General features: G+C 39.9%; 2 protein-coding genes and 1 long non-coding RNA gene across 21 annotated transcripts in view; 2 read left to right on the plus strand and 1 right to left on the minus strand.

Annotated features, from left to right (window-relative positions):
• LOC108264148 (uncharacterized) overlaps positions 1-16819 on the minus strand; it is a 332110-nt gene that overhangs the window by 188123 nt on the left and 127168 nt on the right. The window lies entirely within an intron of this gene.
• Positions 1-16819, plus strand: part of LOC124627784 (uncharacterized) — a 199979-nt gene that overhangs the window by 120032 nt on the left and 63128 nt on the right. The window lies entirely within an intron of this gene.
• LOC128629580 (uncharacterized) lies at positions 9980-10862 on the plus strand. Its single transcript, XR_008393951.1, has 4 exons — positions 9980-9998; positions 10166-10302; positions 10465-10558; positions 10756-10862. It is a non-coding gene; the product is annotated as an uncharacterized LOC128629580 (long non-coding RNA).

A 16819-nucleotide genomic window follows, 5' to 3' on the forward strand; every position in this document is an offset into this window, starting at 1 on the left:
TGTTCCGCAAGGTGCTCCATCTTTTCCATTTTCTCTCTGTCATATATGGCCACATCTTCTAGCCTTGCCACTCGGTCTTCCAGTTCTTGTTCATCTGGTCCCAGGTATGGGGTTATCATGACTTCCCCTTCCATCCTCACTTTTCTCCCCTTTCCTTTATTCCATCTATTTTCCACCACCCTCTCCCATCCGTCATTAATATGCTTTGCTTGTATCTTTCTCGATTGTAAGTCGCTTTGGATAAAAGCGTCTGCTAAGTGAATAAATGTAAATGTAAATGTAAATATACTTCTGCCGTTGCCCTCTGCCTTTCCCTGATTCTTCACCATCTGAGCTGCTGCTTGATTCTTGCCCCTGGTTTATTCTGATTCCCCGTCGCTCACCCAGGCCCGTGCCCCAAATTTTGCGATTCTTGTCTTCCGGTTTTGTATTAACCGCTCGCTCTTACTTTCCTGTTCTTCTAGGTATTGCTTCACTTGTCCTTCAAGGTACTGTTCCACCATCACCTGTCTGTGTTGGCTCTCTACGTCTGGCATGCTTAAGTTCAGGTTCCCTCCTTTCCCACACATCTTTCCATTTGTGTTCTTCCCTCTATCTTCCTCCTCCTCTGACGACACAGGTACCTCCTGATATTGTGCGGGTTTCCTCTAGTATTTTTTAAACGTCCCTCACAGTTCCATTTCAGTTTCTTCCCATACTTTCTCCTCTTTCTCTCTTTCCTGCAAGACATACACTCCAGCGGGTGGTATGCTCCTCCTTGGCTTTATCGGTGGCCGGAACTGGGGATTATACGGGGGTGGAGGACTCAGCTCTTCCTGTTTCCCCCATGGTAGTGCAATTTCCCTCACGCTCTCTTCTCTTTCATTCTTTATCCCATCTTTTTCCTTTTCCACATTGGCCTTTTCTCTCTCAACTGCCTCCTGTATTTTCTTTGTTATCTTCCTTTCCCTTTTTTCTTCTTTCTCCCTCTCTTCTGCTTCCTCCTGTTCTTTTAGAGCCCTTTCTCTTTCCCTCCTGTCCTTTCCTTCTCTGTAGAACCATTCTGCTATTTTTTCTTGCTTTATCTGTTTTTCCCTCGCCTTTTGGCCCCGCTTCTGCTCCCCCCAGATAGCAATTCTATCCCTCATTTTCTGGCACCATTGTTCTTCGAAGGTTCCTGTCTCTGGCCATTTCCATATCCCACAGGTTTTCTCGCTCCATTTTTTACAGTAGTGTTTGATGTCTTTCTCATCTACCCGGTGCTTTCCTATCACAATTTCTAACGCTGTCTTCCCCCCTCCATTGCTGCAGCCATACAATACAACCAAATGCTCTTCCTACCTTTACTCTATCCGTTTCCGTCCCACCTTTTTTTGGGGATGCATGACCTCTCATTTCCCCGTCCTCTTGTCTCCCCGGCCCAGACTTGTTTTTCCTGTAAACTTACAGCACAACTTTTACACAATTGTACACATATATGTTTGTTTTACACACTGTTCCTTACACCCTTATCCCACTTCCCTTATTTCCCTAAGTTCAATCGTAACATCACACACTCACCGGGTATACCACTCTTACCGGGTCCTTTCCCTTGTGCAATACCCAGACCTGGGCCCAGGATTTTATACCCCTCTAAGCAACCTGGACTCACTCCAGCGGTATCAGGGGTCCCCACCAAGCAGTCAACACCTTCTCTTGTGGCCGGTATATGGGGTTGTGAGGCCTCACCACCTGCCTAAGCAGACCTGAATCTCCTAATTCAGCGGTATCGCAGGACTTTCACTCATACTTTTCACACTCACACAATTTTAATCATTACCCTTATCTCACTTTTTCATAGTTACCCAAGACAAAAAACACTTATTCTTTCACCCTTTCTCACTCACTTCATCTTCCGCGCTTTGTTTTTGATTCCAGTTACTTAGGGCTCTTTAGGAGACCAACTTAGTCCTTTCTCCGGCCTCCCGGGGCCTAACCCCAGTGACAGCAGAGTATCTAAAGCAGGACTTTTGTTCAAACAGGCGCCTGCTGTGCCTTTTCCTAAATGGCCTTTTCTGCTGCCTTTTGGGATCAAGTCCTGCAACCCGGATTTCGGACACTCGAGTGTTAGCCCAGTCCATTCGTGGTCGCCAAAATGTGGTACAAACTCCTGTCCACGTTTATTTTACCATCATATGTATTTATAATTTTCAATGAATAATAGTGTACTTACAGTCAATCAGTCAAGGCTTGTAGAAACAAAAATACCACACGGAACCAGTGAGTGAGAAAAAGAGAAGGTCCAATTTATTTGTTCCAACACATGAGATCCAAACAGTTTGAGATATCCCAAAGGTGATCTGAAAATACTGAAGTGGGGCTCTCCTTTTATACAGTTTCTGCTGTGAGCCTCCACCCCCTTAGTTTATTTTCCAATACCATTATTGGAAAATAGCACTGCTATTTTTACTCCCCATTTCCATTATGTTCATTTTTGTTTCAGTTCCAGCGACCATTATGTTTGCATTATCCTCTTTTCCAAAAACCCTCATGTTTACAGTTATGCTCTTTCCAATAACCCTTATGTTCCTATTTTCACTTTTTTTTCTGATACCCTTAAGATTGTCCTGGCCTAGTGTGGTTTTTTTTAAAAACCTCACTTCCCCTTCTCCTACACTATTAAAACTTGCTTCCCCTTTCTCATATCATTTGGTCCCTGCTTGTTGAACTACGAGGATCACTGCGGCCAACTGAAACCTGGACATGGGTAAGTTCTTTGTTTTATATCGTTAGGTGCCAATCTGTATGACCTTTCTTCTTCTTTCATCAGTATTGAACGGTTTTCACTTGAACTGTGTGTTTGTGTGTGTATGTGTGTGTGTGTGTGTGTGTGTGCTCATGTGCCTTGCCATATGTTTGTCTTACTATTTCTGTCCCTTGGGTCTTATGCTAAATTGAGTAACTTATTCCTATATGTTCTTCTCTGCAGCTCACGGGCACGGATATGGTTTCCTGTTTTCTGCTCTAGAGGGACTGGAGGGTTTTGATCTCAACACCATATATCAGCTGTCTCACTTATTTGCAGACCTCGCCCTTTTGCTCTCCATCTGACACTTCCACTTTTCCTCCTCCCCTGAGATATCAGCTTAGTCCAACCACTATTGGTGTTGACGCTTCAACCCAAACAGATTTAGTTACTTATAGGCCTTCCACTCGCTCTACTGGCTACTCAGGGGTTGATGACAATATGTCCCACTCAGATGGTGATTCTGCTTCTTCCGTTCCCTACAGGCCTATCAGTCCCTCCTTTTCTGACACACTGTTGAACCCTAACTCTTCCCCTGGGCGCACCCCTTACTACCAGCCCTTTTCCCTACTGTTGCGCCTCTTCTCCCTCCTACTCTCCTACCAGCCCTTCTTTTTCTCAATAAATATTTTCATACCTCCATGCCCTTGTGTCCTGTCTTTTATGTATTTTCGCCACAGCATATGCTTTGGTCATCTGCATGGAGCCTACGTAGGTAAATCGATTTAGCGGAGTAACCTACCAAGCTGAACTACAGGGTTTTAGTAATTGCCTAGCTAATTATAGTTACAATGATAGGACTGTAGTAGTTACTGGGATATTAAACCCATTTGTTTTCCCCACAGCACTTGCTCTTGGACTATGTTTTATAGCGATTCCGCTCTCGCCTGAACCATGCTGTTGGACATATTCCTTTAGACATGGATTACATGGAATTTATTTGCTCACAGGAGTCGAGTTGTTTTTTTAGTTCAATTTCTGAGGCAGTGAGCATTCCACCGAACATTTCAGCAGGAATAGAAGAACTACTTACTGTAATTATGCAACATGTGCCCAGGAGGGAGACCCGCATGGTGATCATTCAACAGGAACAAGGGCCAATGAGGCGCCCACGTCTCGAAGTCTCACCTGATCACATCACAAACCTGTTGGATCTGAATTTGTATGTTCCCACTATTGCCAACCTGTTAGGGATAAGTAGACGAACCTTATACAGATGAATGGCGGAATGTAATCTCTCAGTTCGAGCTCTATAAAGCAGACTGATGGATAAGGAGTTGGATGCTTCTGTAACCGCTCTGAAGCAAAGTATGCCTCACTGTGGTTATAGAATGATGAGAGCAGCGCTTAAGACACAAGGACACCGGGTGCAGTTTGACCGAGTAAGAGGGTCGACACCATGGGAATCATATCTCGTTTGACACAGCTCGGCTTACTCAGACTCCAGTCCAAGGTCAATTATGCACATTGACAACAATCATAAGCTGATATTCGGTAAGTAATAAAAAATAAGTTGATAGTGAATTCATGTTAGCTTTAATTTAAGCAATGTGTTCACAAAACTGTAATTTCAGCTACAACATAGTTATTTTTGGAGGTGTAGATGGCTTTTCACAGAAGGTAAGGGTTACCCTTTATCAAGTAGATTCACCATCTTTTAGAGAACTATTGAGCTGATCATGTGTCTCCATGTACTTTCATAGATAATGTACCTTGGTGCTGCATATAACAACCTTGCTTCAACTACGCTGGCTTTTTTTCAAGAAGCATTTGAAACTTTTGGCTTTCCCCTAGGGTACATTTATGACAATCAAATTCTAAATATAAAAAGCTGTTTGATGCAGCTATATTTCTTACTATTTTAACAAATGACATTAATTCAAGACAAGAAAAGTCAAACAGGCAGTTTCATGCACCAATCTTTTTACACTTTCAGGGTACGAAGTGACCAGGGCATTGAAAATGTGGATCTTGCTCGCCTAATGTTCACAGCCCGTGGGGCAGGCAGCGGAAGCTTTATTTCAGGAAAGAGTGTCCATAATCAGCGGTGTGTTGATGATATAAAACCATGTATACTTATCAATATATGTAGTGAGGTTCCAGTTTACAAAATCATTTGACACTGAAGGTCTCTGCTTCCCTTATCCAGTCAGTTACTGTACGAATGAGTTTAGCATCCATTCAAGTCCATTAATCTAGAAAAAGCTAAAGAATCATGCCAATTCCTCATCTGCTGTGACCTTCTCATGCTACACAATATAGTCAATGCTGTAACTATCTGTGTACATCTGATGATGGATGATCCACCGAACTGCAGTGTGGAACTTGAGGAGGAGCTCCTCTGGACCTACCTCAGTAAAAGGCTTCAATATGCCGGAGTATGCGATTTAAAAATGAAATAAATCAAACTTTAAATAAAATAATAAAAGTTACTTTTCACTTGAAAACATGAAATAAATGTAATCAGTTAAAAATATTTACTTTTTACTTAATAATACATGAGTACATTTGATGTAGCTATTTTTTTTTTTTTTTTTTTTTTTTTTGCTTTCACGTGAGTGTATTTTTGGCTGGACTCTTTCACTTTTAACTGAGTATCATGTTGACACATTATCTGTACTTTCACTCAGGTATAAGTTCTCAGCACTTTGTCTACCCATAAAAATATATGTTCCCTGCTGCCACTTGTTTCAGTGTGCACTGTGAGCATGTAATCACAGTCATTTGGTAAGACACTGTGACCTGGATGTGATTACACTGAGGTCACAGAGAGGTGAACAGGAAGAACACCAGCTATAGAGAAGATATGTTTTACAATTCTACACTTACACAGAGGTTCAACAGGATAAGAGGAGGAAACAGAGCCCTGTCTTATCTTTACTCATCAGTGATGATTGTTTGTTGGTAAATGGTATGAGGAGTCAGTCTATGGATGGGTTGTGTCCTAAATTAACACACAGCATATGGCACTTGGTACTTTGTATACCTCTTAAAGCGTTAGTACAGTCAACAAGGCAGTGTTATAGTTTTAATGCTGTACTGCCAGTTGAATGTTGTGCTATCTGCATGTATACAGTGGATATAAAAAGTCTGCACACCCCTGTTAAAATGGCAGGCTTTTGTGATGTAAAAAATGAACCCAAGATAAACCGTGTCAGAAGTTTTCCCTCAGTGTGAAATTACAACATATAAAAATCAAGTGGAAAAACAATTAAGAACATTTTAAGAAAAATAATAAAGCTCCCGTAATCTGGTTGCATAAGTCTGCACACCCTTTTATAATTGGGGGTGTGGCTGTGTTCAGAATGAACCAATCACATTCAGTCTCATCTTCAAAAGTACAACCGCAATTCCGAAAAAGTTGGACCAGTATGGAAAATGCAAAAAAAAAAAAAAACAACGAGTCATTTGAAAATTCAGTTCAGCCTGTACTATATTGAAAACACTTTATTAACACATTATTTGATGTTTTACTTTGTGAATTTAATGCCCCAAATCCTACCGATGTGTCTTTGGGGAATGTTGTTCTCAAAGTGTTGAATTATTCACTGAGGCATCTGTTGGCAGATCGGCGAGCCTCGACCCATCCTTGCTCTTGAAGGACTAGGCATTTTTTGGAGGCTCCTTATATACTATGATTAGACGATTACTTCACCTGTTTCACATCACCTTCTTATTTCATCTTCTCACATCACTATTAGTCCTAAAGTGCCCCTGTCCCAACTTTATTGGAACGTGTTGCATGCATCAACTTCAAAATAAACATTTATCTTTAAAAAACGATGCATTTGATCAGGTAAAGCAAAAAATACCTTCTTTTTATATGTTTTTTGTTTAAATACAAGACAAAGTACATTTACAAATCACTCCTCTTTGTTTGTATTAGCATTTTCCATACTGTCCCAACTTTTTGGAATTGGGGTTGTAATTATCATACAGCTGTCATCAATTAAATTATTCCGATTAAGCCCAAATAAAGATCAATTGTTTCTGTTGATTTTTCTTGACATCTTCTTAGTTTTATGTGACTACTGAAGTCCTAGATCGTAAAGAGCTTACATAGCGTGTATGATATCTGACTTGTTGAAAGACATCGATCAGGAGAGGGGTATAAAAGAATTTACCATGGAACTTTACCATGGAACACTGTGAAAGCCATCATCAAAAAGTGGAGAAAATGGAGCACCACAGTGGCATCACCAAGAACAGGATGTCCCTCCAAAAATTTATAAAAGGACAAGACAAAAACATACCAGGGAGGCTGCCAAGAGACCTACAGCAACGTTAAAGAAGCTACAGGAATATCTGACAAATACTGATTACGCTCTTCATGCGACAACAATCTCTTGTATTATTTACAGTATGTCACAAAAGTGAGTACACCCCTCACATTTTTGTAAATATTTGATTATATCTTTACATGTGACAACACTGAAGAAATGACACTTTGCTACAGTGTAAAGTAGTGAGTGTACAGCTTGTGTAACAGTGTAAATTTGCTGTCCCCTCAAAATAACTCAACACACAGCCATTAATGTCTAAACTGCTGGCAACAAAAGTGTGTTGAGTGCTGTAATAAAATCAAAAGGTGCTTCAACAAAGTATTACTTTAGGGGTGTGAACACTTATGCAAGCAGGCTATTGTAAGTTTTTTCTTTTTCTTTTTTCTCTGAAAAGTTTCTGATTGTTTTCACTTTATTTGTATACTTTGCAATTTCACATTAAAGGTGGGAAAAGTTTTGACATGATTTATCTTACTTTCATTCTTTTTTTCTTCACAAAAACCTGCCATTTTAACAGGCGTGTGTAGACTTTTTATATCCACTGTAAATCCTCTCACAGTGGTGTCTCTAATTGCTTTGTGGAGGCATTTAGTGTCTCAGACAGACTTGCTGATGTTGTTTCTGACTGTACACACTCAGGTAAGAGGTGTAGCCTAAAATATGAAGGTGATTCAGATGAAACTATACTTCAAATGTAGTGTGGTTTTCTAGAAATCAACTCTGATAGTGTCACCGCTATGGTGGACCGCACCATTAGGAGTGACTGACCTAGATCAGACTGGTCGCTGATTCATCCGTCTTTCTGGCGGGAGTTTGGTTAATAGACCCCTCCCTTAACTCTAGTGGAATGCACAGCAGGTGGAAGGAAGGATATTTTGTGTAAGAAGGCTTTTCGCATTGTGTCAGTAAGTAACGGTTTATTAGATGACCCAATGCGTGCCATTGTAATATACAGATGAAAATACATATTTACATACTTTGGTATGATGTTTATAGACACTACAAGGAAGAGCAACAGTAAAGCTATAGCCGACAATCTAACGTTACCTAATGTCAACGTTAGCTAACGTCATCATTAGCTGCTAATTAAGTGTCTGGCAAGCTAACGTTAGCTAGCGTGTGTTTCTTCTACTTTCATACTCTTTCTGATTACTGGTCTATAAGTGAACTAAATGGAAATCTCGTTGAGTTTGCAAAGTTTGCCCATGTAAATTATGTGACGTTAGATCAGTTATGTTGACAGTCTTTTGAATAAGAGAACAGCTAAAATTAGCTAGCTAATTAGCTAAAGTTAGACAAGAACCTGCCCCCACACAGCAAAATCCCCAGTGTTGATTTAACACCCAGAGTGTTGAATTTACACCCTATAGTATTTATATAAGTCCATTGGACACAAATTAACACTCTGGGTGTTAATTCAACACAAGGGATTTTACTGTGCACGTGTTAGCTGCATGGAAGCAAAGATCCTGATGAGGACTGGGCATGTCAAACTTAAATTCAGATTATCAGACATGTGTGGTAGTTAATTTGAAGTTAGGAAATTAAATTTGAAGGACTCATTCACTAAGAGGTTTTTCATGCATACTAAAGGCACTTTCACACTTGAAGTCAGACCGCTAGTATTCAGTTCATTTTCGATGGGAAGTGGGCAGGTCGGTGGCGGTAACGTTATGGCAGTCCCAAGAGAGTTGTCGCTAGTGCACAAAGAGCACGTCCGCACCTCCGATATGAACAATGTTAAACTATAGAGGTGCAGGAATTACAGCCAAACCAACTGACACATGAATGCGATTGTCCTGAAATTATCAATTTTCGCCTCACTTTTCATAAGCAAGCAATAATCTACCTGATAGACAGAAAATGTGCTAAATTTGCTGACGTGTTTATTGCATATTTTGACATGAATTCACATCACGCAATGCACTTTTGTTTAACAGTGTCTTGTTTTAGAGAGGCATTATAACTTTGGCTCCTGTTTGGACTGTGTTGGCCTGGCTTGATTAACAAATAGTTATTCTATATCCTTTTACAGGAAATGCTGGCGAAAGTGGAGAGAGGAGTGCAGAAATATATTAAAGTGCCACAGACTGATGAAGTCTTTCAGTTTGAGAAGTTCCTTCAAGAAGGTTTGTAGTTTATTTATGAGAATATTTTTGCATTTAATGCTGTTATCACTGTAGTTGAACATGCAATATTATAGATTCTCTAAATAAAGAGTTTGCAAGTGCTATAGTGTTAGCATATGAATTACAAAAATGGTTTTGTCAGCAAAAAATCATCTCCATGCCTATTTAACATTGTATTATCAAAATGTACTGTACTTTTTATTGTCCTAGTAACAGATCAGTTTAGTCTACAGCCAGACAGTTTCAGTCAGGTCCAGCTCTCAGTCACTGATGTTTCAGGAACAGAGGTGGATGGAGATGTCTTTGATGAACTTGTCAAGACAGGTGTCTTGACCTTCAAGGTCTCTTTACCAGTAATAGGTAAGGATTTGAAGGCATGGGAAAAGGCAGGGGTTTGATGAGGTATCACGGCAGTGTAAACTAAGAGGCATATAGTGTGTTGTCTAAAATATCTTTTTGAGGGACCTCAAACTATTATCATTTGCTATACTATTGATCATTGTTGATCATGTTAAGTACATCTTATTCGTATATGGAAAGTACTTAATGGAGATAATATACTTTATTTTTTTAATGTAACCATTCAAGTATTTGTTGAAATGCTTTTGTTACTGATAAATACATGTACATTTAAATTGATTTTGTTCTGTCTGTGATTTTGTAGATCTGGATGTTCAGCTGTTCTCAGATCAAGCGTCCTCCTTTGTACTGACTCCACTATCCCCAACTTCATCCCATTCATCAGATTCCAAAATTATCCTTGAGTTCACAAGAAAGAGGAGGAACCCAACAGGGTTAATGGACCGGAATGAAGCAAGACAGGTAAGCTTTGAATAAATGCATTTAAAATTCTCAATTACTTAATTGTTTATTATTGACACTTATCTGTAGAAGTGTTTTGTAAATGTATTCTCGGCATAAAGGAAAGGCATTAAAAATCCCCTTAAATTTCCATCAGCATGTTATAACAATGTAAGATGTTTTGGCAGAAAGTTGATTGTGTTCTGAGGGCCAATCCAAAGGGTGAGGAAATCTTCAAGGAGTATGAAAAGACCAAAACACTAACAGATGCCACACATAAACAGATGGTGAACGTCCTGGTTGCAGACATGTTAGAGCTACATGGGTAAGAATTGGAGGTCACTTCCCTCCCTTTGTCACCACAATAGATTCATGTGGCACAGCTAAAGAATGCTATTCTGTGTTGGCGGAAAAGAAAAGGGGCATTTATTCTTTAACTTCTTGCAAAACATACACGCTTGCAAAGTAAACTGATTTATTTTGAAAGAAGGATTCCATCGTCAAGTGTGAGGACCAGTTATGCACTGGGAATTGTGACACTTTTTCCATACCTCCAAGATCCTTTCTCCAAACATGGATATGTAAGTTCTGTATTTTGTCTGAATTAATTTTAAAGTTAAATGATCTTGTTTTAGATGAGTGTTTATAGGTTGTTCAGCTTTGTATTTTCCACTTGTTTTTGTAATGTTATATAGTCATTGTGTGAACTTATTGCGTTGAGGAATTCATTCTTGAAGCCAAGCACGAGATGCCTCTCTTTGGGTCTTTTCTTAAACAGGAACACTACTATGATCCTGAGGGTAATACTGGCTTCATTGTATGGACGATCAAGACAGTTCAATGTAACAGCTGGTGTCATTCCAAGACTGTTCTTCAGAATGGTCCAAAAACCAGACGAGAATCTCTGTTAACCTGTCAACAGCTATTTGGTGAGATGTGCAGGGAGGCGATATCTACAATACGATATTCCACTGATGAATCTGTGGTCAAAGAGAAGATGAGCATGACTTTCCAGTATTGACAGAAGATGGTCGGTCAGGATGCATCATCTTCAGTCCTGGATTTGTTCCCTCGTTTCCTTGATATACCTGGATTGGTAAGAAACTCTTTAGCTTTGGAAGTGTTGTGGATAAAAATGACATGAAATAAACACGAGGGAGACTGAGTATGAGTAAAAATGTAATTTTATTGGTAATTCACAGGACGGGTGGGTGCGTAGTCTGGAGGAGAGTAAGAGGGGGAAGAAAATGGGGTGCGTCCTGGGGACATGGGGAAATCAGGGTGGGTGAAGTGAACGGACCACCGAGAGTCGGGCGGACTGGTGGGTGAGAAGAGGGACGAATGGTCGGGGCCCGGATCAGAGAAGACAACATCATCCTCAGATTGGAAGCTAGAGGGGGGTTTTGGTTCTGACTGTGTAGAGGTGTCAACACGCACGTTCGTGGGGCAGATTCTGTACCGAAGAAGAGGGGGGAACCCCGGATCTCTATTCTTAGGGGGGGTGCTGCGAAGATAGTTAAGTAGCATCATGATATCAGCAGTGAGATGCACAAGCTGGTAATGAGTGTCCAGATCCAGATCCAGGTCCAGATCCAGGTCCAGTAACGGAGAGAGAAGGGACTGACGACGGGCACCGGCACCTAGACATACAGAAGTGGTTTTAGTCAGAGGTGGATAGAGTGGTGAAACACTTTAAAGATCATTATGGGTTGTTAGTCAAAAAATTGAAAGAAGTGTACAAGCTGAGGAGTGCTAAAAACACACACACACACACACTCGTACAGTCAAGGGCGGGCAAGTAGACACAACATACACACACACTCTCTCTTCCTCATACACACACATGAATAACTTTAATAATATCTTATAGTAATAGAGAAACTCTATAAAAAACAGAATAGTAGGATATGCAGGACAGTAGAACTGTAATGATATTAAGAAGTTGGAAGTACAGTAAACCGCTTTTCAAGTAGTATAAATATATATAAAATAAGAAATATAGTGCAAATATGAAAATAAATTATAAACGAGAAATACAGGGAAAATAGAAAAATATAACTTACTCATGATTCAGGTGGTGAAGATTCTCGTCTCGCAAGGAAGGCCTTAATTTTTAGAGAACCATGAAGAAAGCCAGTTATAAGGGTGGCTGGGTCAAACTGCAATCCCCCCCCCCCCCCCCCCCCCTCGAGACAACGATAAGACCAAGGTCCCTCCCGGTTGTTTAGTCGTCTTGTCTACGTCATTTTTTTTACCTAGGGAATTGAGAATCCTGGTTTCTGACCACATAGGTAAATGAGAATCCTGGTTTCTGACCCCCTAGGTAAATGAGAATCCTGGTTTCTGACCACCTAGGTAACTAGAAACTCTGGGTTTTTGTTTCCTGGGTTGTTGGAAGTGCCTGGGTTCTGATTTTATGTGTAAATTAAAACCCCTGGTTTCAATTCTATGGGTAAGTGAAATAGGCCTTTTCTGGAAACCTATGGGTTATCTAGTGTGTAAATACAGTATAAATACTGGAGCTTAAGCTCAGGGTAGGGGGATCACTTTTGAGAATTCTCATCGGTGTGGATCTCGTGTGGTGGAATGGAACAATAAAGCTGGACCCTTGCTTCTTCTCACTCACGGCTGGTGTATTTTTCCTATCTCCAATTGGGCTCAGAGGTAGATGTGAGTATTGGCTTCTAAGTTGAGTTTTAAATGTTTTTGGGTAATAGGCTAAATTCGAGCCAACAGAAGTAGTTTTGAAAAGGAAATTACCTTCTCTGTAGTTATTAAATGAGTTCACTGGTAGAGTAGAGAAAGGAGTTCTTCAATGATCACCATAACAACAGGCCAGTCCAAACTGAGAAGTTCAACGTTCTAAACTTTTATATCCCAAATGTATGCATAAATAACACAGCAGATCTTAATTTTTAGTATTTGACCTTTCATCCATTTATGTCTGTTATGTTTAAACCTGTATAAACCTTGTTTATAGATCGACCAGGATTTCTCCATGATGTTTGGTGACGAAGGGTCTCAGAAGTTCCTGGCAAAGTGGTCAACATTCTTCAAGCCAAAAACCATTGCAGACTGAAAGACTCTTAAGAATATGGGCGAGCTGCTTTCAGGAACTGAATCTGAGGACTACAATGGTCAGTATAAACTGTTTTGTATTTTAAAGATATTCCAGTCTTTAAAAAATAATTAAAGAGAGATCATTTAATTATTTTGTGATGTCTTTAGGATGGGCCAGCGATATGTCCTCAATCCTTTTGCTGCTACATCTGCTCCCTCTTACCTCGAGAGACCAGAAAAAAACATCCAAGATCAGTTCAGCTGAAGCAACCAGCCATCTTGTGAGATATCTTAAGGTATGCAAAAATTAATATTTAAACATCAGATCTTAATTTTAGGAATTCTTGAGGTGTAGATTATTTTGGGATTCTGAGACCTGCATCTCATTTTGCTTACTCCACCTGCAAACAAGATGTGACGGTGCTAGTGATAATGTAAAAAACATGCAAATAGTTTTATTTTCATATTTATTTGATGTCCTTTTGCTGACCTTCAGGAAGGAGCCAGTGTGACTACCTTCATTGAGAGTGCTGACACAAGACAACCATTCCTCCTCTTCATCGCTGAGCGAAAGAAGGACATCCAAAAGTTCTACGTTATTATCGACCAAAATCCGATCCCATGTAAGGTGCACACGTCAGTGGCAGCTTTTGATGAACTGTTCAAAGCTCACTATGTCTTCAGTTTCTCATATGATGAAGCTCTTTGTAATTTCTACAAATTTATCCAAACCACTATCTATAACATCAATGTCGGAAGAGCAAAGGAGAGCCTGCGTGTTAAAGAACTTCGAGCACGATTGCTGCAGCGAGATTAACAGCCTTGAAGATGTTCACGTGTTTTGTATGTAAAGCACACCTCACTTGTTTGGTTCTTCGTCAACATTTAAAATTTCAACATGGATTATATCCTAGCAAAAAGTTACATTTAAAATGTGGAGAGCCAGGTCGTCCGTTATCATTTTGTACTTATAGAGGCTTCCAAAAACACCTCAGCAAGGTACATAGTCACACTATGGATCAAGAGATTGATACTAATCAGGATCTTTCCACTCAAGGAGAATATGAGGTGGAATGTTGCCACTTTACATACTTCACAAAGTTCTGTTGTTACAAGTCAGCTTCAATGTGTGGATTAATTGTTGCTCATTTGCAAGCATCAGGTCTTTGTGAAAGTGCTGTCCAAACAATCGTTTGTTCAATGGAAGAAGTTGTTAATAATGTTAACATCCAACCACGAGATGCAGTTCTTCAAACTGTTACTCCTGAAAGTACAAGTTCAGACACTTGTAGAAGAATAGAACACTGTTTTGATCAATTAGGTCATCCTTTTTCAGCATTAAACACTGAGTCAAGGAGGCATAAATGTTATGATGAGAAATGGGAAATAGTTGAACCTAAAGAATGTGTTCTTGGGGTGAGAATGGATTTGCGCAGAGATAGAACTACAGGTATCTGTAGTCAGGTTCCCGTAACGGACAAGTGCATGTATGTACCCATTCTGGGTACACTAAAATCAATATTCAAAAACGGTCAAGTTAGAAGGAGCTTTTTACAGGACAAACAGAGTGGAATTGGAGTTTACAAAGACATTAATGATGGGTTGTATTTCCAGAACCATGCACTGTTCTCGCAGCAAAAGCACTCTTTACAGATTCTACTCTATTACGACAGTTTTGAAACTGTTAACCCTCTAGGTTCCAAGAGGGGGATCCACAAACTTGGTTGTATCTATTTTACTCTAAAAAATCTTCCACCCAAGTGTAACTCGGTACTGATTAATGTACATCTTGCAGCTCTATTCTACACAGAAGATCTTAAGACATATGGTTTTGATGTGATACTAAAGCCCCTTATTGATGACCTGAAAATCTTAGAAACCGAAGGCATACAGCTTCCTTGTTTTGAACAACCATTGTTTGGCTCAGTAATTCAAGTAACAGGAGATAATTTGGCTTTAATTGGCTTGCTGGGATTTGTGGAATCTTTCAGTGCAACTAATTTCTGTAGGTTTTGTTTAATTAGTAAGGAAGAAGTTCAATTTATATTTACTGAAGATTGTTCTGGGTTAATTTTCCGTTCCAAAGAGGTTCATACTGAACATTGTAAGGCACTAAATGAAAATCCTGAACTGCGGTCAATATATGGTGTCAAAAAGTCATGTGTGCCCAATTCATTACAGTATTTTCATTGTACTGATAACTATGCTGTTGACATCGGTCACGTTTCGTGACGTGAGGAAGTTCAGACAGATGCAAGGGCAGTGTGAACAGGTTTTATTTAGGAGAGAGACAGGCAGACAAATCCAAAACATAATCCAAAAACAGGCAAAAGGTCAGGCGATCGGCAAACAGGCATACACAGGGCTAGGCAGGAATCAAAGTCGTGGTCACGGAAAATAGGGTCGAGATACAAAACATGAAACATAAACTACAGCGAGGGACTGGTAGCGGAGAAACCAGCGTGAACTAAACTAACGAACCTAAACATGACATGAACTATGACTATGACTTTAAACATGAAACTATGAACTGTGACTGTGGTTATCTATCGTAATTTCTTATCTATTCTAACTCAATATTCCGCGCTGTATGCTGGGAGGCGCGGTATATATGCGGACATAATCAGCATTGTAATGGCTGACGGCTGAGGGCAATTCAGACGCACGTGAAACAACAACCAATGACAGATTGGGGAGGAGACATAACAGAAACATAAATGCACGAGTCGAAATGTCACGATTGTCAACAAGGGAGAAGTGCACGCGCACTCACATGCTCCACAGCGCGCTGCTTAAAGGGGAACTTGTGACAACATCATGCATGTTCTAGAGGGTGTGGTACAGTATGAACTTAAACTGGTTTTTGAGTTCCTTGTTAAACAGGATTATGTCTCTTTGAAGTGGGTTAAAAATGGATGATAAGAGCAAACACCTGGATTTGAATGCCATATAGTCACGGTGTCTTCTGCACAACACTCCACTGATATTTGGTGATGTCATCGAAAGGAATAACAATCACTGGAACTTTCTCTTGCTTTTGATACAGGTTGTCAATATAGTGTTCTCCTACACCATAACTGATGGGATGATATGTTACTTAAAACATCTGATCTGTGATCACCATACTCTATTCAAAGAATTGTTTCCTGACAAGAGGTCGATTCCCAAGCACCACTTGATGATGCACTATCCGAGATGCATAAAAAAAATTGGCCCTCTTATCCATATGTGGGGCATGCAATTTGAAGCTCAGCACCATATTTTCAAAAGATGTGGCAAAAATTTCAAGAATCTCATTAAATCATTAGTAAAGCAACATCGACAATTGGCATTTAACTGTGAAAATGATTGTTTTAGAAGGTTTGAATTTGGTCCTACATCAAAAACCATCTCTAACTTGCAAGGTGGGGAAGAACTCGGTCAGACATTATATTTAGAAGCCTGTCTGAGTGTTACAAGTACAAAGTGGGTCAGACATTATGGTACTGAGTATCAGGTTGGTTTGTTCAGATGCACTGGATGTACCTATGATCTCCCTGTGTTCAAAAAGATCTGTGAGATAATAATATATGAAGAGAGTGCTTTCATTATTTCCTGCAATGTAAAAATGATGTACTATGATGACCACTTCAATGCATACTGTAGATGCCTAGAAGATAACCAAATGGATGAGTTTTCTGTCATCTCTGTGAATGAACTGACACACTTTAGGCCATTTGACCAGCAGTGCTCTAATGAGAATAATCAAAGAGAGTACATAGTGCCCAATTGTTAAATTTAGA

Source organism: Ictalurus punctatus, chromosome 4, assembly GCF_001660625.3.
Source record: "Ictalurus punctatus breed USDA103 chromosome 4, Coco_2.0, whole genome shotgun sequence".
Lineage (NCBI taxonomy): Eukaryota > Metazoa > Chordata > Actinopteri > Siluriformes > Ictaluridae > Ictalurus > Ictalurus punctatus.